This window comes from Rhinolophus sinicus, chromosome 3, assembly GCF_057876585.1.
Source record: "Rhinolophus sinicus isolate RSI-liver-muscle chromosome 3, RSI-T2T, whole genome shotgun sequence".
Taxonomy (NCBI): Eukaryota; Metazoa; Chordata; class Mammalia; order Chiroptera; family Rhinolophidae; genus Rhinolophus; species Rhinolophus sinicus.
In genome coordinates this window covers 7,569,417-7,591,163 of record NC_142503.1, presented here as the reverse complement: position 1 = coordinate 7,591,163, position 21,747 = coordinate 7,569,417, and the positions used below count along the sequence as shown (strand labels likewise).

The 21,747-nt window shown below is 37.0% G+C and overlaps 1 protein-coding gene across 5 annotated transcripts in view; it reads left to right on the top strand.

Moving 5' to 3' along the window:
• Positions 1 to 21,747, top strand: part of CTNND2 (catenin delta 2) — an 831,455-nt gene that overhangs the window by 252,571 nt on the left and 557,137 nt on the right. The window contains exon 1 of one of the 5 annotated variants that reach the window (XM_088796436.1): positions 21,041 to 21,061. The exons of the other annotated variants lie outside the window; for them this stretch is intronic. The gene's annotated coding sequence lies outside the window, so the exon portion shown is untranslated. Of the gene's footprint in view, positions 1 to 21,040; positions 21,062 to 21,747 lie in introns of those variants that run through there. 5 annotated transcript variants of the gene reach the window in all.

Here is a 21,747-nt window from a genome sequence, read left to right as displayed (position 1 = left end):
TCTTTATTTTGTCAATGGTTTCTTTTGCTGTGCAGAAGCTTTTAAGTTTCATATAGTCCCATTCGTTTATTTTAGCTTTTACTTCCATTGCCTTTGGAGTCAAATTCATAAAATGCTCTTTGAACCCAAGATCCATAAGTTTAGTACCTATGTTTTCTTCTATGCAGTTTATTGTGTCAGGTCTTATGTTTATGGTGGCCAAGACATGGAAACAACCAAAATGTCCTTCGATAAATGAATGGATGAAGAAGTTGTGGTATATATACACAATGGAATACTATTCGGCGGTAAGAAAAGATGATATAGGAACATTTGTGACAACATGGATGGATCTTGAGAGTATGATGCTGAGCGAAATAAGTCAGACAGAAAAAGCAGAGAGCCATGTGATTTCACTGATATGTGGTATATAAACCAAAAGCAACAAAAGAACAAGACAAACAAATGAGAAACAGAAACTCATAGACACAGACAATGGTTTGGTGGTTGCCAGAGGGTAAGGGGGGTGGGGGGTGGGGGGTGGGAGATGAGGGTAAGGGGGATCAAATATATGGTGATGGAAGGAGAACTGACTCAGGGTGATGAACACACAATGGGATTTATAGATGATGTAATACAGAATTGTACACCTGAAATCTATGTAATTTTACTAACAATTGCCACCTCAATAAATTTAATAAAAAAAAAAAAATGTAGTGGTTTTTAAACCTGGAAGACTCAGGTCACTTCTCTAGGCCTCAGTTTCTCACCTCTGAAATGGGAATACTATTGTTCTCTCACATGCCTTCAGGGGTTGTGGTGAATATCAGATCAGATTATCACAGGCTTATCTTTTAAAGTATTTTGGAATGTTCAGCAATTCTTAGAAATAAATTCTTCAACATCTTTTCAGCAAAGCAGCTTGAAATCTTTAGCATTTTAAAATACAGTGCATAAAGCAAGACGAAGCTTTTGAATGCCATTTCCTTGATGGTACAAACAAGTGTTTGTCCTTCTTAAACTAATAGGGCACTGGGTTTTCGCTTGGGGTCCATTTAAGAAGGTCATTCCTTCCCCGGGCTGGCCAGGCATTACTCAGTTCCACAGTTCTACTCCAGTGGCATGGCCTTGTGACTTTATCTGTGCATTTAGAGGGAACTCAGTGTATGGGGAGCTGAAGTCAAACTTTGTGTTTGGAACTGGTCGTAAAACTCTCTGTCTTGGGCATTTATATCGTTACCATATATCAACATAACAAATACTAGGGCTCAAACCAAACTGCTGTCAAATAAATCAGTTCTAAATTTCTCCTTATGTTTAAAGGAGGTCATTGTGTAGGTTAAAAGATTCTCAAGTGATTTTGTTAGTTAGAAACTATAATGAAGAAGGCTAATAGAGTCTGGCCAAGTGGAGAAAATTTATTATCACTGAGTTGTGAGGTTAAGATCCCAACCCTGGGGATAGAGGAGGGGTTCTCCCAGGTTGAAGCCTCCCCTTGGCAGTTGGCTTCAACCTGAGGACACCTGTGTCCAGGCCAGACTTTGTCTGGATACATCTTCCCAGGACTTGAACACAGTTAGATTGACAGACAAGGCATTCCTTTCTCTCATATCACTGGTTAGTGTTGGACATTATCAGTTTCTTCTGGACCAAAAACTAAGTTTAAATAGAAATTAAACCATATTGACTTACTGAAGGAGACAAACAAATATGTATGCAAAAATAACAACCAAAGATAAAAAATGAATAAGCAATACATATAGTTTGAGGTAGTTCAGTGGTGTGGAGAAAATAAAATGCATGGGGCAAAGAAACTGAGTGGGGGAGTGAGTAGGGGAGTGAGTGGGGGAGTTGGGCAAGATTAGCTGAGCGAAGGCTTCTCTGGATAAGCAATATCTATGCTAAGGCTCAGAGGAAGAGCCGGAGGCAGCCAGGTGAGAGTCTGGGGAAAGACAGGTCCAGGCTAAAGGAACTACTTTAGGAGTGAGGAAGAAGAGTGCTATATGTTTGGAGCTTAGTGAAAGTGGGAAATGCAAAAGTGGCTGAAGTCAGAGAAGTAAGCGGTGATCAAATCCAGGTACCTTATGAATGAAATGATGGTGATGATGGTGGTGATAATGATGGTGATGATCATGATGATGGTGTTGGTGATGATGGTGATAATGATGGTGATGCTGATTGTGATGTTGATGGTAGTGATAATGGTGATAATGATGGTGATGTTGATGGTGGTGATGATGGTGATGCTGATTGTGATGTTGATGGTAGTGATAATGGTGATGATGATGGTGATGTTGATGGTGGTGATGATGGTGATGCTGATTGTGATGTTGATGGTAGTGATAATGGTGATGATGATGGTGATGTTGATGGTGGTGATGATGGTGATGATGATGGTGATGTTGATGGTAGTGATGATGGTAATCATGGTGATGGTGCTGGTGATGAGGGTGATGGTGAGATGATGATGGTGTTGGTGATGATAGTGATAATGATGGTGATGCTGATGGTAGTGATGATGGTCATGTTGATGGAGGTGATGATGGTAATCATGGTGATGTGATGGTGCTGATGATGATGGTGAGATGATGATTTCATGGGAAGCCATGTGAATGTTTTCAGCAAAGGAATGAAGTGATGTAATTACAATTTGAAAAATTATCTGGCTGCTCTGTAGAAAATAAGGACTCTGGAGGTGGTGGGGGATGGCAGAAGCAGGAAATGGGAAATCAAGTAAGATGATTTGCAGAGATTCAGAGTGGAGATGATGGACTAGTTGACATCAGTAAGGATGATGTGAAGGGGAGGAGTTCAGCATGTAGTTTACAGGGGAGCAAAACCAACCAAAACAATTTCTGATGTCTTTTTCGTGGGATGTAAGGAAAAAGCTGGTCTACAATCTCTTCTGTGTTTTTGTCCCCAAGGACTGATGGTGGTTCTATTTACAGAGATGAAAAAAGGTTGGGGGTGATAGGATAGGGATAATGGGAGAAAAGACAAATTCTATTCTGGGTATGTGAACTTAGAAAAGTCTGGAAATAAATATCAGTGGAAATGGGAAATAGTTGACTAGACGTGTTTGGAGCTCACTGGGGAGGGCAGAGCTAGGATGAAAGCATTGAGAATCATCAGAGCATAGATGATGGTTAATGCCTTGGCCTGGACCAGATAACACCATATTAATTTCTCCTTCTAGTTATGCGTTTTCTGGGTTTCTGTGAATCAATGTTTTTCAGAATTTAACAAAAACTTTATATCTTTAATTGCTCCAGGTGGGATCACATAACATTTAACACAATACATTAAGTTGGCAGCTTCTATTTCTAGATTTGGTGCAAATTGTTGATAAAAGCTTATAAGTGCAATATTTTATAAATAGAGTATTTTTTTCCAGGATCCTTTTCTTACAGTTGTTAATGAACTTAAGAATCTCTAATGGTGCATAGTATCAACCTTAAGTACATTCCTTGCATGAGACCTAATTATGTACAGTAGTCCCCCCATATCTGTGGGAGATATGTTCCAAGACCCCCAGTGGATACCTGAAACCTCTAATAGTACCTAATCCTATATATATTACGTTTTTTCCTATATATACCGTGTTTCCCTGAAAATAAGACCTAGCTGAACAATCAGCTCTAATACGTCTTTTAGAGCAAAAATTAATATAAGACCTGGTCTTATTTTACTATAAGACCAGGTATCATATAATATAGTATAATATAATATAGTGTAATAGCAGGTCTTATATTAATTTTTGCTCCAAAAGACACATTAGAGCTGATTGTCCAGCTAGGTCTTATTTTCAGGGAAACACAGTATATACCTATGATAAAATTTAATTTGCAAATTAGACACAGTAAGAGATTAACAGCAATAACTTAAAATACAACAATTATAACAATATAATGTAATAAAAGTTATGTGAATGTGGTCTCTTTTTTTCTCTCTCTCTTTCTGTCAAAATATATTATTATATTATATAATATGTTCAGCTCGAATGTGCTGTTCAGAGGGGTGATTCATGTCCCGGGCAGGATAGAGCGGGATGGTGTGAGGTTTCATCACACTACCCAGAATGCATGCAATTTAAAATTGATATGTTGTTTATTTCTGGAATTTTCCATTTAATTTTTTGACTCGTTGTTGACCCCAGATAACTGAAACCACGGAAAGTGACACTGAAGATAAAGGAGGAACTACTGTGCAAGTTTCTGCTTCTAGCCAAAGGCAGGCTCCTTTTTCCCCCCCTTCTTCCCCCTCCCCCCCCCTCCAGTTCAAGCCATTGTTTCTCAGTCTAGTTGTGTAGGACACAGCTCCCTGGCCCATGCTGGGATTATGAGCTGTGTGCTTCCCCTGGAGGCAGTTGGTCACTGGTCGGCCACTCATAGCAGCTCATGGCAGCTCTCGCCAGCTGCTGGCCACTCATGATGACTGCCGGCCACTCAGGCTGGCTGCCGGCCACCCATGGTGGCACACGGTAACCCACGGCAACACACAGCAGCTCACGCTGATCTCCGGCTGCTCACGCAGCCCAGCTCCAGGGAGAGCCGTTGTTCACAATCTTAGCTATAGAGAGCGCAGCTCACTGGCCCATGTGGGAATCGAACCAGCGACCTCAGCTTGAAGCACGGCGCTGCAACCACCACAGCCACCGGGCCGGCCCCAGCCATGCTCCTTTTAAAGTGTGGGGCATTTCATACTTGCTGTGGTCATAGGTACTCAACTCAAGTTTTGAGTTTCTTCCACTTGGGATGTTGACAATTTCAACATTTTTAACAGGTCTTAGTTAAAACAGTATTTGAATAAACACAAGAAATATCATGGAGAAGTGGGTTCATAACTAAGACTGTTGAGCAGCTTTCTATACATTTTCATGGAGGGTTAATATTCAAATAATAGTAATTTGCGTCAATTGAATTGCGATAGATTTTTATATCAGCTATTAAAAGAAACTTTAACTTCTAAGTGAATTTATGCTTGATAATATGTTTGCTGTTACTTACAAAAACTGCATAATTAAAATTATATCATTACTGCTGCAATTATTTTAATGGATCAATTTCCTTGCCATAGTTTCACCTATTTTATTTATTTTAAATGGCTGATAATATTATATATGCCAGCTATGGAGACTGGATTGCTCAAAATATTTCTGTGCAGCTGCCTCAGGGATAATGTCAAAATATTAAGAGTGTGAACTAGTGACAGCCACTGTAACAAATGCCATAATCTGGGTGGTTTAGACAATGGCACTTTATCGTTTCTCATTTCTGGAGGCTAGAAATCAAAGATCCAGGTGTAGTTCCTCCTGAGGCTCTTCCAGGCTCTCCTCTGGCTTCTGGTGAGGCTGGAAATCCTTGGTGTTCCTTGGTTTGTGACGCATCACCTTGATCTCTGCCTTCATCTTCGCTGATGTTTTCCCTTTGTGCATGTGTCTGTCCGATGTTCCCTTTTTATAAAGCCACCAGTCGTTTTGCATTAGGGACCACCCTAAAGACCACATTTAAAATTGATTATACGTGGCTTTCCAGTTCTCCCAGCACCATTTGTTGAAGAAGGCTGTCTTTTCTCCATTGTATGTTTTTGGCTTCTTTGTTGAAAATTATCTGTCCATATTTATGTGGGGTTATTTCTGGGTTCTCAATTCTATTTCATTGGTATGTATGTCTGTTTTTCTGCCAATACCATGCTGTTTTGATTATTGTTGCCCTGTAGTACAAGCTGAAGGCAGGGAGTGTGATACCTCCAGCATCGTTCTTTTTTTCTTAAGATTGCTTTGGCTACGTGGGGTCTTTTGTGGTTCCATACAAATCTGATGATTTTTCGCTCTATTTCTTTAAACAATGCCATTGGGATTTTGATGGGGATTGCATTAAATCTGTATATTGCTTTGGGTAATATGGACATTTTAACTATGTTGATTTTTCCAATCCATGAACAGGGAATATCTTTCCATTTCTTTGTGTCTTCTTCAATTTCTTTTAAAAATGTCTTACAGTTTTCAGTGTATAGGTCTTTCACATCCTTGGTTAAGTTTCTTCCTAGTTATTTTATTCTTTTTGTTGCAATTGCAAAAGGATTTTTTTTTAAATTTCTTTTTCTGAGATTTAATTGTTAGTACATAGGAAGGCAATGGACTTTTCACGTTGATTTTGTAGTTTGCTACTTTACTGTATTTGTTTATTGTTTCTAGTAGCTTTTTGGTGGTCTTTAGGGTTTTCTATATATAGCATCATGTCATCTGCCAAGAGTGACAGTTTAACTTCTTCATTCCCAATTTGGATGCCTTTTATTTCTTACTCTCACCTGATTGCTCTGGCAAGGACTTCCAACACTACATTGAAAAGCAGTGGTGATAGGGGACAGCCCTGTCGTGTTCCTGAACGTAGAGCAAAGGGCTTCAGATTTTCACTGTTAATTATGATATTAGCTGAGGGTTTGTCATATATGGCCTTTATTATGTTAAGGTATTTTCCTTCTATACCCATTTTATTAAGTGTTTTAATTATAAATGGATGTTGCATCTTGTCAAATGCTTTTTCTGCATCTACTGATATATCATATGATTTTTGTCCTTTATTTTGTTTATATGGTGTATCATCTTGACCATATGACCCAGCGATCCCTCTCCTGGATATCTACCCAAAAAATCTGAAAACATTCATCTGTAAAGATATATGTGCTCCAATGTTCATTACAGCTTTATTTATGGTGGCCAAAACATGGAAACAACCAAAATGGCCTTCGATAGATGATTGGATAAAAAAGTTGTGGTGTATATACACAGTAAAATACTATTCTGCTATAAGAAAAGATGAAATAGTACCATTTGCGACATGGATGGACCTTGAGATTATTAAGCTGAACGAAATAAATGGACAGAAAAAGTCAAGAACCATATGATTTCACTGATATGTGGTTTATAAAACTGAAGACAACAAAAGAACAAGACAAACAAATGAAGAAACAGAAACTCATAGACTCAGACAATAGTTTAGTGGTTACCAGAGGGTAAGGGGGAAGGAGGGTGGTAGATGAGGGTAAAAGGGATCAATATATGGTGATGGAAGGAGAACTGGCTCTGGGTGGTGAACACACAATGTGATAGATATATAGATGACGTAATACAGAATTGTACACCTGAAACCTGGTAATTTTACTAACAATTGTCACCCCAATTAACTTTGATTTAAAAAAAAATGATTATATCTCTAAAGACTCTGTCTCCCATTATGGTCAGGTTCACATGATCTGGAGATTAGGGTGCCAGATTGTCTTTTGTGGGGAATACAGTTCATCCCATAAAAGTGTGTAATGTCCTTTCTTTCCTGACATTCCTCATGTTTCTTAGATATCATTAATGAACAAATCCTGAAGACATTCTCTGTTCATCTATGTCTAGCCCAAAACCTCAGTGTAGCTAAGAAGACCTGGGGCACAAATCGCCTCACCCGAATCCTGCTTAAATGAAATACTATCTTCATTCCAAACTCTGACGCCACATAGGCTCCATCCCAGCAACTGAGAGTTGAACAGTAAAAAGAGAACCAACCTATAAACGTGTATGCTCGTCAAACATGCTAAGTGTTAACCTTCTGTGTTCTTATTCCCATCCCTATGTGTGATGGTAAAGTAACAGGTACCTTTGAAGTGTCAGAATATGCTCCACTACTGTACATTTATCAATACAAGGAAAATACTGATTCACCTGTCAGCCCATGACTAAATGCTTTAAGTCACTGTAAGAATAACTAAGTTGATTTATTTAAAAGAGATAAAACTGAGTTTCTAAATGATTATGGAACAGACATCAGATGCTGAATATATTTAAAATAAAGGTGGACTGTACGCTATGTGAAGGAAACACTTAGTGCAATCTTTTCTACCACCTTTCAGAATAGTGCCTGGAGCAAAATAGGCATTGAATAAATTTTTTTTTTAAATAAATGAGTGAATGAATGAATGAATGAATGCAAATCAAAACAAGAGACTTCTCAAACTAATAATTTGTTGTGCTATGTAATAGACTTTTCTGTAATATTTATCATCTGTCATTAACCTACCCTCTGCCCATCTGCATAGGCTTTCATTTTTAGGGAAAATAATCTTCCTGGATTTTGCATTTTACGTTAAAATACTATGATTAAAAAGCAGAATGCAGCACCTCTGATTAGCCATTTACTCTGGATTCCTTTGGGGCCTCTAGTCTATTTTACTTTCAAAGTCATGTATTGGTGGGGAAATCTTGGGTCCCTAACAACAGGCAGGGTTTTTCAAAAGTTCTAACGCAGCCCGTGAAGTACTGAGCATAACACCAACAAGGGATCATAAAGTTGAAAACCATCAGCTGCTGCAACCATGACATTTAAAATTATTAGGTTGGTGCAAAAGCAATTGCAGTTTAACAGGTTAAACATAATTGCAAAAACCGCAATTACTTTTGCAACAACCTAATGTACATAAAAACGAACTGTGTTTGTGTCATGGTATAGTTTGTGTTAAATGCATATACTTAGAATCTCTTTTGGAAACTAAAATTGACAACTTTCATGTTGCAAAAATAGGTGGTCACCCTTTTAATATACAGAATGCAGATGAAAGCTTGTTCAGTAGATTTATGAAGGTATGGCATTTATACTGAGATGCTGATGGTGAGTACATGTTGCATTTTGAAGGTAAAGGCATTAAGTGTCAACGTTTGTTCTGTTAAGATAGCGTGTTGTGACGTAACCCCTAAATGCTTCTTAAGAGTAGGGTAGAGAAAAGCCCAAGGGGCATTTTTACTTTCAAATTACAAAATGATTAATGTATGTTATATGTATCGATATAGTTTAATAAATCCTCTCAGTGTTGTAATGGACAGGATTAATGCCCTCACTGATTTTAGGCTACCACTGGCACCAGAGAATTCTAGAACAAAGGTTGCTTCAATCTAGCCTTACACATCCATAATATTAGTTTGAAAAATGAAAAGCAGTATTCTAGATTGTTGATTTGGGGGGATACTATTGAAAGAGAAAGTGAAACTGCCTTGGTTTCTGTCTTTTTAAACGTGAGTGTTGTAAGGTTATTTCATTAGTGCCCCCCTACTCCCCCCCCCCCCTGCCGCCACGCTGGCTCAGCATGACATCTTCCATCTGGACAGACACTGGATGAGATGCTCTGATTGCCATGGCCAGAGAGCAGTGAGTGCCCTTGTTTCTTACTGTGGCTGCCAAGAAAGTGTTTGAATAGTGCTGTCTAATGCCATCATGCTTATCTGCACACTGACATGTGTTGATTGGGAACTTGCCTGAAAAGTGATACTCATTTGTGTTGCTTTGGATTCTCACAGCTTCCCAGATGACAAAACCATGGAGTTACTGTTGGTACCAGCAGTGAAAAAAAAAAATTATAATAATGTTTTTCTCCAATAATCTTCTAATTGCGATAATATTAATATTGAAGTGGTGATACTAATGTATTGTTATGAGCCATTTGCCATGTTAAAAATTATGATGGCATATTTTACAATAATCAAATAGATGAAAAAGAAATTCTATCATTAATTACCATAATCAGAGACACTGAATCTCACAGTGCTTTACATCCCTTTATTAGACAAGGGACTTAATTACCACCCCCTTGTAGGAGCGTCCCTGCCTGCTTGAGCCTTGGGAAGGAAGGAGAGGAGGGAGGGGTCACGTTTTCTCACTTGGCAAAACTTCTTAGAGAGTTGGGTGGGGAGAGGGGTGGTTAAAGGGTTCAGGTGAATGGTTTTGAAACAGCACTGTTTCCTTTAATAAGCATGACTTCAGTACATTTAAAAGTCTGCCTGAGTAATTTTTGTAATTAGGTTGGTAATTTAAATTCCCAAATAAGAATTTTGATATAAATTCATTTTCTGTTATTAAATTCATAATATCTTTCTGGTTTTAGATATTAATATCGAGTTGAATGAATATTAAGAAGATCAAAAGTGGTAATTTATGTAAAACCATTTTTTCAACTATAAAGCAGTAAATATATTTATGTGGTTATTGTGATGTATTTTCTCATTTAGAAAAGTATGAGTTATTAAAATGTTAATGAGTTGTGAGAAGTGAACAATTACATATTAACAATTAAATCTAATGAAATAATTTCAATGAACTCACAATGATTTTCAAACAGGCCACGTTAGAATTCAGAAATCTAAATTTTACTTTTAATGACCTGAATTAAATCTGTTCCAATTATTTATGGCTTACTGTATGTCATTTCCATTCAGAGAAATTTTCTGCACAAGAGAAAATTCATAAATAGCAATATGCTATTTCCTATAGCATTGTAACAAGGAGTTGGAAAGATGGAGGAGAGTGGATATGACCATTCAATTAGGTCACAAACAGAAAAAAACGGTAAAAATTATGACATGGAAAAAGAAGCAAAATATTTGTGAGACTAACTTTCCTTTAGTTGTCACATAATGTGTTGCTCAACATTATACACATGTGAAATGTATGTATGTGTGTTCTTGTTCATACATATATCAATCCAAATACATATTCACATATTCCTCATTCTTTCATTTCACAGATGAGATATTGTAAAATATTTCTACATCCATATAGAGTATTACTAAGATAGTGTACTCTACCTTAGTACACTCTCTCTAGTGTACTCTATCTTTAAGGACACACTCATAAAGAAATGTCCTTGCTACTTTACGCAAGTTGAATTACAGTATTTGTTAGATTTAGAACTCTTTATATTCTTTTTATTAAATCAGCTATTTGTGTGTTTTCAGTCTCACAAGGAGACAGGCACTCAGGGATGCCTTCACAGTATTGTTCCTATTGCATTTTTATCACCAATACTCTCATTACCTTTGACTTCTGTGCTATTACTACTGAGTTAATTGCAGACAGTTCTTTCCAGATCAAACCTTTCATTACCAACATCATTATCTGGAAATGCTCTGTCCAAAAATTCTAGATACAATTTCCTGTGCTAGTCTTCATTTTTAAAGAAAGATGTGCATGTATATTGGTTCAATTGTTGACAAATTTTTTCAATTTAGAAAAATCAAATATACAATGTCCTTAATATATTTGTAGAAAATATTTGGTATGTGTTATACATAGATATTTTTATAGCTTTTGGGTGCCACAAATATTGCTTAGAATTTAAATATCAGCAAATGCTTTTCACATACTGATACAAAAATCAATGTGGTCACATATTGATATATTAATGGAGATGTGTAATCCTCTTAGTAGATGAACACCTCATTGATTGTCTTGGACATTTAACAATATCAGATGTGGGAAACATTGATGATTGATGGAAAAGTGGAAGTTTGAGTTGCATGTTTTAATTGTGGGTCATTTACGCTGAGGTTCATATTTATATCTGTGCTTCAGAATTGGATAACAAATATTCGTGGTCCCCATATTTGGGATTTCCTGAAAGTAGGTACATTGATGCATTTTTTAGATACTTCTTAGCATTGAAATTCCTCAGCATGTAACTCAAGTATCAATTTGATGGCAATAGGATGTCATCAGAATATCAGAAGAAACGTGTACCTTTGAGGTTTCTAGATATGCAGTAAGACCTTCAAGAAATTGGATAGCCATTTCCAATGGCCATTTCTCATCAAAATAATAACCTTTGTGACTTACGTATGAACCCCAATGGAAAGTCTGAACTGTGGTTCATTAATCCCTTTTCTGTTGCCCTGATTCATCGCATGCCCAGGGATAAATCAGACTCTTGATCCACATCCTCATAGATCAGTAGAATTTCCAAACTTTTGGATTTTAGGAACTAGCAAAAATAAAACAAAAAGCAAAAACAAACAGACAACAAAGACTGAAAGTTTTTGTCATCCATGGATGCCATATTTGGGGGGAAATACTATATTTCATAAAAACAACTGTTGGCATGTTCAAAATTTCATTTACAAATGGTGTTAATGAAAAAAATAAACCTCCAAAAATGTTAGTGAATAACTATAACAAAATATATTGTTGAACTTTTACCAAAAAGTTTTAGAAGACACAAGTTTCCAAAAAGACATAGTGAAATATCCATCTGAGATAAAACTTACTATGTTAGTTCACTTTTCTCCTTTAGTGTTTTTTATTTCTCTGAGTTTTTCAGGACATATTGTTACGGCATCATGATCTAAAGCAGATTATCCTGTGCATAATTGTTGTTGTTATAGACACTGTACTTTGATTTTTATGAGCCAGTCCTTAATGGATATTAACTTTAATGAATATTAATGTTTTACCCTGTCACTTACTGATGAAATGTTTTGGTTAAGTCCTGTACTTCTCATAAATTGTCATGGTGACTGAAGATAGGTGTTTTTTTTTTTTTTCTTTTCAGCTTTTGGTCCTCCGTCTACATATTAAAAGATAGTAAAAGTAACAGCCATGTCCTCCATTTGTAAACCTTCCCATAGGAGGCTTTAGTGAAGTAGAAAGTGATATGTGTTTCCTTTTATTGAAGGAAGTGCAACCAAATCATCCAAATGTAAGCAGATAAAGGATTTTCAAACTTTTTGTATGCGATATCGGCTTTAAATGACCTTTCAAATGGTACGCAAAACCATAGTTGGTGAAGGATTACATAGTAGGTAGGTTGGATGGGGAGCAGCTTTGGGGTGCTGGCTCCCCTCGGAACCTGGCTGATTCTTAGGGCTGGAATTTCTCCTCATCGGAACTTTTGTCCTTGGTGGGGTGGCAGGGCGGAGGGCGGGGGCGGGGTGGATAATCTGACTCTCCGTTGCTACGCAAACCCCATAAGAACATGATGTTTGTGTGATGCTTAGGCATGACTCCTGGGAGACGAACTTAAAACCTCCTAAGTAATTATGAGAAGGTATCTCTACTGGTTCAGAACATAATTTCTGAAGTCAAAGTGCTTAACTTCAAATACAGGTTTCACTACTTAAAATCCATGCGATTTGGGGCAAATTATTTAATCTCTGAATCTCTTTCCTCATCGCTCCACGAGATAATAACTTGCTCCATTTGGATATGTGCAGAAACCATGCTTCAGCTGCTGTTTTAGTACAACAGAAAAGACAACTGTTCCTTCTCACATGTGGATGTGGACAGAGGCAATATCAGGGTGGGGCAAGTGAGTTCTCCCCGTTATCCGGTAGTGAGTTACCTACCCAATACAATGCCTCCTCTTCTTAGCCTCATTATTTTTTTCATATTCCCCAGTCCAGAGTGCTCGATTGTGAATTAAGGAAATCACATTATTGGCAGAGGCCAAACTGTGAACTTTGGAGAAAAAGTAGGGAACAGAGCATAAAACTACAGAGCTAAATGAGCCTTAAATTTTCATGCAGTCCATCAGATGGCATGAGAAATTGTGAAAATGCCAGGGAAACATTTCATTCCAGATGGACTGCAGTTTGAAGAGAGCAACCTCCATATTTAGGAGATTGAAAGAACTGGAAGTATAGTCCATAGGTATCTGATTTAAAATAGGCAACATCAATTCTAGGACCAACTTAAAGGCTGCCATCTTCTGGAGACCATATTTGGGAAATACTCAGAGAGTTGTATTCTGAATGCCTTGTAGAGAAGTCTTCAAAATTGTCAGAAGAGAATATAATATTTTGACAAATGATAAGGCGCTGAACCTGGTGTGTGTGATTCACATTTGCATAATCTACAATGTTACAAATTAAAGTGCTTTGATTAAAGATCAGTTTGGGCTTGTTTAGGTAGCTCCCTCCCCTGCTCCAGACACCTCCAACCCCAGCTCAGGACAAAGAACAAACTTGGAAATTGTCCTCAGGTATTCAAGAAGAAACGGAACAAATATACTGTGATTCATGGAAGATTGCTGACCAAATTTTAAATGCTGCTATCAACTTTTAAAAATGCTGACAAGCAAACAAAATGCACAAAGAAAACACCACAATCCTAGGCTTATAGAAATGTCGGCCATATCGAGCCATAATCCCCACCTCCATGACAGAGCTCCAGTGGCCACAGTCCTCTATGCTTTCACTTCCCGAGAGACACAGGTTAAATCTTAAAAGAGGACAGAACGTGCCAGGCTAAATGTAAGAAACTGTGATACTACCCAAGGAATCCCTATACTACTGGAAGTAAATATACCAAAATATGTATGTAGTTACGCTTGGATGTATTGAAAGATATCGTGTTTTTAAGAATGTACTCATGATTGTTTTAAATGGACCCCTGTGATTTCTTCAAAACTCAGTTTTGGGGGTTTTTTTTTGCAAAGAAATATTTTTAAAGTATTCTCTTTGGCTAGTGGTTTCGCCAAACACATTGTGGGAAGAACTTAAAATGCTTAGTCATGTGCGTTTTCTTATTGGTATTCCTTAGGTGTCTCAGGCGAGGGCGATGACATAATACCTAAGTCCGGCCAAAGAAACAGGGCCCACTCTGTTTTGACAGAGTATTATTCATGATCACCACTTTACATAAATGTTAAAGAATATCAAAGACATGAGCTAATTATGCAAAACACTGAAACAAATGCTACTCTTAATACTGGGGGATTAGGATGCAATATTCTTAGTAGCCAGATAAAATGAGTTATTTCTTAGTAGATAGTACCTTCAGTGTGGGCTTGAAATATGGAAAAAGGTAAAATATGATATCTGATATACATCTGAGTTCTTCTATAAGGAACCTCTCCTCTGTAATTAAACATTTCTGCCAAGATCTCTATGTGTGTGTGTGTGTGTGTGTGTGTGTGTGTGTGTGTGTGTATGTGTGTATGTGAGAGAGAAAAAGAGAGAGAGAGAGAGAGAGAGAGAGGTGAAGGACAGTGAGAGAGATGGCTTTTAAAATGAGAATGCTGAATTTGTTATGATGAATATTATTTGGAAAGTGCATATATTCATAACAAAACTGGCTCATTGTGGTATTTTAGTAGTATTCCATAGAGTACTTGTTTCAACTTCTGATTAACTAATGCGTTTTACGAATCGTGTCCTAAATTCTGTCTTGCCCTCATCTCATTCAAATATTCAGGAACTGGGGATTCCTGCCTTCTGGCTTTGTTTATGCCCAAAACACAAATTCATGCGAATTTCACTGATTGATAATTTACAACATCAGGAATGCCAAGGAGTTTGCTGAACTGTTACGGGACGGTCAACTACACACCTTATTCAAGAAACCAAGGATGCCTGAATAGAGTGAAATTAATTTCATGCCAGCATAGAGCACTACCTCTGAAATCCTTTGGCGTTAGTTTGTCATTGCATGAGCTTTAATTTACGGCACAAAGTGAAGGAAGCTGTGTGACTTGCCCATTGTGAAAAGTTCCAGGTGAGAAGTTTATATCCTGATAGGGCAAATGATAATGAAAATATATTTTATTAAATGGATTTAGTATAGCCTACACTACTAGTTACGGGGTTCAAATTTACACTGATTCAAGAATGTGTGCTAGTGTGTGAGGTGTATATGCAGCCCCTAAGCACCAGGTGTCCTATTTCTGAGATGCGAGACACGAGGTCACACTCAACAGCAGCAGGCAGCGCGGGGGTTTCAGTTTTATCGGAGTGGCTGTCACTACAGGAGCCCTGGGCAAAAGTCCAGCCTTGTTTGTTGGACTTCCTTCCTCTTCCTTTTTACTCCTTTTCTCTCCCACATCCTACAATCCATTCTGGCCATAGACAGCAGAGAGAGCTACGGACTACAAATGAAAAGCTGAGCTGGCCCTAAAAGTATTACTCCCTGCAACTATTTAATTGCCAAAGAATCTTTGCAGTGGAGCTTCACCCGTGCCCCTTGAAAGGCAGACTCAGTAATTTGGCTGTCAATCATTTATAATTGTATACCTTAGAGTCTGGACAAATAAATGGAATTACAGAGTTTTACATGGGAATGCTGATTCTTATAAAATGAAAAGCCAAAATTTCAGGAGAGAGTAAAGTCTTTAAAAAGTGGCTTCTAAAGATTGTTTTTTTAAAGTAAAAAAAAAAAAAAAAATGAATAAACAAACTTTAAACATTAAACTTATTTGGAAATCATTCCAAAGTTGGTCACTTATTTATAATGTTAACGCTTTCCTGTATTAGTGTTATTTATTCTTTTACCTTGCTGTCACTATTAGTAGATTAAAGTGGCCAGTGCATTAAAATTTAGTTTGTTTCTTTTTATACATTTTCTCCACAAAATTGAATTATTTGTCCAAAAGAACCACAATGTAGGGAATTATTTTAGAATTTATAATGCCGCACAAAATAGTGATCTCTTTATTTTTTAGTTCTACTTTTATTTTATAAGACTGAAAAATTCTTTATTTTCTTTTAAAACAAAATTGGTGAGGATATTGCTGGAAACCTCTGAAATTAAAATGGTATATATATATATATATATATATATATATATATATATATATTTTTTTTTTTTTTTTTAAATTCAGGAGCATTAGTAGATAAGTGATCTTCCTGTTTTCATGCATGTCTGTTATAACTTCCAAAAATCTGGGACTGCAAATTATTTAAGAGATTTTATTTAAGTATAACATACATACAGAAAAATGCATGTGTAGCTTGCTCAAACTTATGTGTGTAAGACTCAGCCATCATATTGCATTTGGTTATACGTTTATTTTCTTTGCTCAATAGTATTTCATAGGACACATATACCATACTGTATCCATTCTCATCACTGGGCATTTCCGTGCCCATGTAAAGAGAGAGAAATAGAATATTTCATGGGACAAAACCCAGGCACCAGCGGCTGATATGAATATCACTGGTATAAGCCTCATAGTAGATTCTCCTGGTGTGATTATGGCACAGTTCTGTTGAGTGTATGTCTAGGAGCAGAAGTGCTGAGACATAGAGTATGCATATAACGAGCTTTCAGAGAGATTGACAAGCATCAAATTTCTTTTACCATGGTACATTCCCGCTCACAGTTTATGAAAGTTCTGATAACACCGAATACTTGCCAATATTTGTCATTTTTTCTCCTATCTTTTTTTTTTTTTAAATCATTTTGACCATTCTGGTGTGTATATAATGGCATCATATGAATATTTGAATTTGCATATTTCCTTATTAGTAGTGAAGTTGATTATCTTTGCATTTGTTCATTGGCTATGTGGATATCCTCTTCTGTGAGGTGCTTATCAAGTATTTTGACCTTTTTTTTCTATTGAATTGCCTATCATATTTGTACATATACTGTATTTCAGACTTGTTGATATAGAGATATATTAGTTTGGTGTGAAAGTAATTGCAGTTTGTGCAGTTATTTTTAACCGTTTAAACCGCAATTACTTTTGCACGAACCTAACAGACATAGTCACACACACACACACACACACACACACACAGAGTGCGAATGTTTTCTTCCATTAGCATCCCTTCATTTTTGTTTCTTGATAAACAGAATTTCCCAATTTTAATATGGACCAATTTATACTTTTTAAATTCCTTGTATGGTTAACACTTTCTGCACCTTGCTTAAGAAAGCCTTGGCTACTTTCAGTGCTTGGTTGTTTAATCTTTCACATCTGGACTGACATTCCATATGGAATTGATTTTTGTGTGTTTTTTGAGATGGGAGTCCAGGTGCATTTTTTCACCTTTTAGATACCCAGGCGAAAGTGTCATCTTTCCCACGGTGTAGCAGTGTCACTGTTCTCATAAATTAGGTACACGTGTGGCTTGATGTCTGGGTTCTCTCCTGTGCAGTGTTCTATGTCTCTCCCCTTCTATGGGCACCACATGGGCTTAATAACTGCAGCTTTGTCATGGCTTTCTTACCTGGTAAACCCAGTCTTCCACGTTTGTTTCTTTCCTTCAAGACTACTTGATCTTCTTGGCCCTTCACATTTTCACGTAAATGGATTGGATCAGGATTGTGTTAAATTGATGAATTAATCCAAGGAGATTGAAATCCTCACAATATGAAATCCACCAATCCATAAGCACGGAGTTTCCCTCTAATAATTTAGGTCTGCTATATTTTCAGTAGTGTTGTGTAGTATGTGATGAGGTCTTCCAACCCTCACAGACTTAATCCTGGGTATTGGGTGTTTTTCTATGATAGCTAGAAACACTACACTATTATTGTTTTAATTTCTTTGTGCTGATAACTGGTTTTTGTACATTGGATTTTTGCTTTTACTTTATCAGTACATGTTACCTAGTGAGTGAATGGCATCTCATTCATATCTAAGGAGAAATTTTGAATATTTAACTCTGATGATAACTTTTAGGTCATTTTTTCATTATCAAATCAAAGGGATTCCTCTCTGTGCCTTGTTTGAAAAGATTGTTTTTAAATGGCTAATGACTGTTTAATTTTATGAAAAACAAGTATTTATGCCTCTTGCAAATGTAATGTAAAATACTATGGATATCACACAATGTTCAGTTCATTCTGCTTTTTTAACAGAAATGTGAAAATGAACCAAAAATGCAATAAATTAGAAATACAATTTCATTTACAATAATCCTAGGAACAGAATCAGCCACAAATTCATGAAAAGGAGGTGTACAGAGTTTAGACATCACTTTATAGATATCATACAGTGTGCAGATTTCATTTTAAAAAAAAAAAAGGAAGGAAGAAGGCAAGGGAGGAAGGAAGGGCCATGACTCCCAATCCTTCACTGGAACACTTTGCTCTGAAGACATGAGGGGACCCAGAGGATACGGGAAGCCCTGTGAGGACAAGCTCCTACAAGAGAGAATGATATCCAGAGGGGTTTTACAGGACTGCATTTTCAGTTGTCACTTCCCTCTCCTCCTCAATCTGTCATTAAGCAAAAGTTGAGCCAAGGTAAAGTCGTCATAATTTAAAATTAAGTGATAAACCAAATTGTTTAAATATAAGATAGTGTATTGACACAATAATAATAATAATAATAATAAATAAACAAATCAGAAAGAAGAGAAAGTAACACAACAATAATATACAAAAGGCAGAGTAGTATAACTCCAGAAAAATAAAATTACCCCCAAGTAACATGAAAGGAAGTTAGCCATATTCCTTTTTATAGCCTAAAGACATTTAAAATAATGAAAAAAAAATGGAATCAAAGAGATGATGATAAGACAAAGAAGACATAAAAGGACTAACAATGAGCTACAGTGCTCATGGGAAAATTGGACCAAATAAAGCCATTGCTGAAATAATGAAGCATCAAGAAGCATCATTAAGATATTAGAAGCATCAAGAATAGATAATGGAGACATAGAAAGCACTGGTATGAAAAAACAAAACAGAACAGAGTGGGGGAAAAGACATAAAAGCAACCAAAAAGAAGGCATTAGGTGTGGAAGAGAGAGAACTGGGATGTAAAGTCTGAGTGGTGGGTGTTTTCACCCGGGAAAGTTATTTTCCTAAAAGAGAGTCATTCCAGCCTGACTCTTCAATTCATTTTTTTTCAATTTTCGGTGTCAGTGGTGTCTGAATGATTTAGTCACACATATTGTGTAACTGTCCAAGTGGGGCCATGAGTTGTTCAACCCCAGGGGCGTCCTCATGGAGAATGCAGGTCAGCTGTGCTTTAGGATGCTCCATGAGCTGCACCCATTCCAGGTGAATATCGTATCCTGGGCTTATGAAATGGGGTGTTTGCCTATCCTGCAGGCAACACAAAGTCTTACCAAGTATGCACTGAAGGAAATGCAGACACCCACAAGCCTTTCACACAGAATTCTCTTCAAGACCATGTAGAGTCGATGAGGACATAGAGCAAGAAGCATGACTGAAATCTGCAGGTATTGGAGGAGAGCGGGACTGGTTGGGAGGGTGTGGAATAAGAACTACTCTTCCTAAAAAACATGTACTGTTTCAGTTTTTAATTAAAGCTGGTATTGTTTTAAAAATAATCAAAGCTCAATTTTTGAAAGTCAACTCGTACAGTTCTTACTTGAGCTAATACTAAATGTGATCCTTTTCAAAGGAGGACTAGTAGTGTTTCAACATGTCAGATGCTGTGATAACAATGATAGCTATAGATTGTTTGAGAGTTGAAGAAAATGTTTCTTCTGTAAGTTATCGTCTTATTTATACTTTATAACCTAATTACTTTGGAGGGTTATCTCTGTGTTAAAAACTTGCTCCAGGGCATTTAATTACAAAACATGGACCTGGGATCCATTCAGTACACATTTCAATAAAAAAAGTCTGAAATTCTTTGCTGAATTTATGTTTTTAGAACTCCTGGCTAAAAGAGAGAAAGAATCAGGTGAAAAAAAAACTCACAGGTGTTATCTGACATGCAGTCATTGCTGGGCGTGGGTTCGGTGGATATCCGTGTAGAAAAGTTAGCTTCAAAATCATTATCTCAACAAGTTCTCTTTTCTGTGAGCCTTCTGGGTTGGTTACATTTTGCCACATTTTATACTTCATTTGAATTACAATCTCATTTCAAAAGAAAATTAATAATTTGAATAAACTTGTGTTTGTCACAGGAAAACTAGCCTGGCTTTGCATATGAACTGTACACAGTTTTGAATCTATCTTTTGCCTTTGAATTCACCAAGGAAACACAGTCTAAATTCAGTTTCAGAATAATTTTAGGATTCTGTGGGATTTTTTTTTTTTTTTTTTTTTTTTTCAAATTATAAGGTACAGAGAGCTAAAGATCCAGATACAAATTCGGGGCAAAGGAATGGAAGATTAGAAAAGTAGAATTTGCAAAGCAGGCTTGTGGGAGGGTCCTTTTGTGATGAAATGTTGCATAAATAATGCCGATGGGGGTCTAAATTCACTGTTGCCATGGAGACCTTTGTGCCTGGCTGAACTCAATTCTTTTCTCTCTGAAGAAGGCAGCCACTAGGCTTGTGGTATCTCTGAAGCGTCTTGCTTCGCTTTCTCTTAAACTGTGAGTGAAAGCAGAAATTAAACTAGGATAATCTGGCGTCCTGACTTTTTCAAGGCTGTTCTTCCAGTCCATTAGTGATTTCTTGAGCTCCTCTGGGGTCCCTGAGGCCCCGGTTCGGGGAGAGAGGAGCAGGTGGGAGAAGCCTGGAACCGCCCGCACCCCTTGCAAGTCTCCCCTCATCTTTGTGACTAGTGGACTTGTTTGCGTAGACTACAGTTTTGAAGTATTTAAGGACCGTTTGTTTCCAAAGGTAAAAGAGAGCCAGTGAAAACTAAATGCTTTTTGTTTTGTTTTTTTTCCAGTGCTTTCATTATTAATGTTCTTGTGGTGATTTCAGTTAAAGTTGTACAACTGCAGGTTGGGAATTATGTGTAGAAAATGTGGGTAGGGTTTATTTTCTCGGCTTTTGGTGGTCAGTTTCCTCAGTGTATTAACGTTGAAATTTTAAATGCCGAATAACTGAATTAAACAGAAAGCAGTTGTGAGGATCGATGTGCCATTTCCCAACCAACTAACCATTGTAACTGCTTAGTTTCTGTTTTTAGTAAAACTTGGTGTGTCATAGATGCATCCTTCCTTTAGATTTCATGAAGGTTATGATTATCCATGTAAATAGACATTTATAACTAAGTGAGAATTAAGTTATTCAAAGTTAATTTGGAAACTGTGGCCCTTTTTTCCTCCTTCAGTACACAATTAAATGAATAATTTCACCCAGAAAGAAAGTATTCATTGAGAGGAAAGTCATAAAAATCACCCAACTAGTGTCATTGTGTAAAGTCCCTAAAAATTCAACATTGGACAGCTAACTTGTTGCATTGACTTCCGTTTCCTACAGAGATTATTTGATTCTCAATGAGGAGCTTTATATTAGAAATAGAATGCAATAATTACATGTTTTGATCATTCTAAATGGTACAGGTGTAAATGGGATGC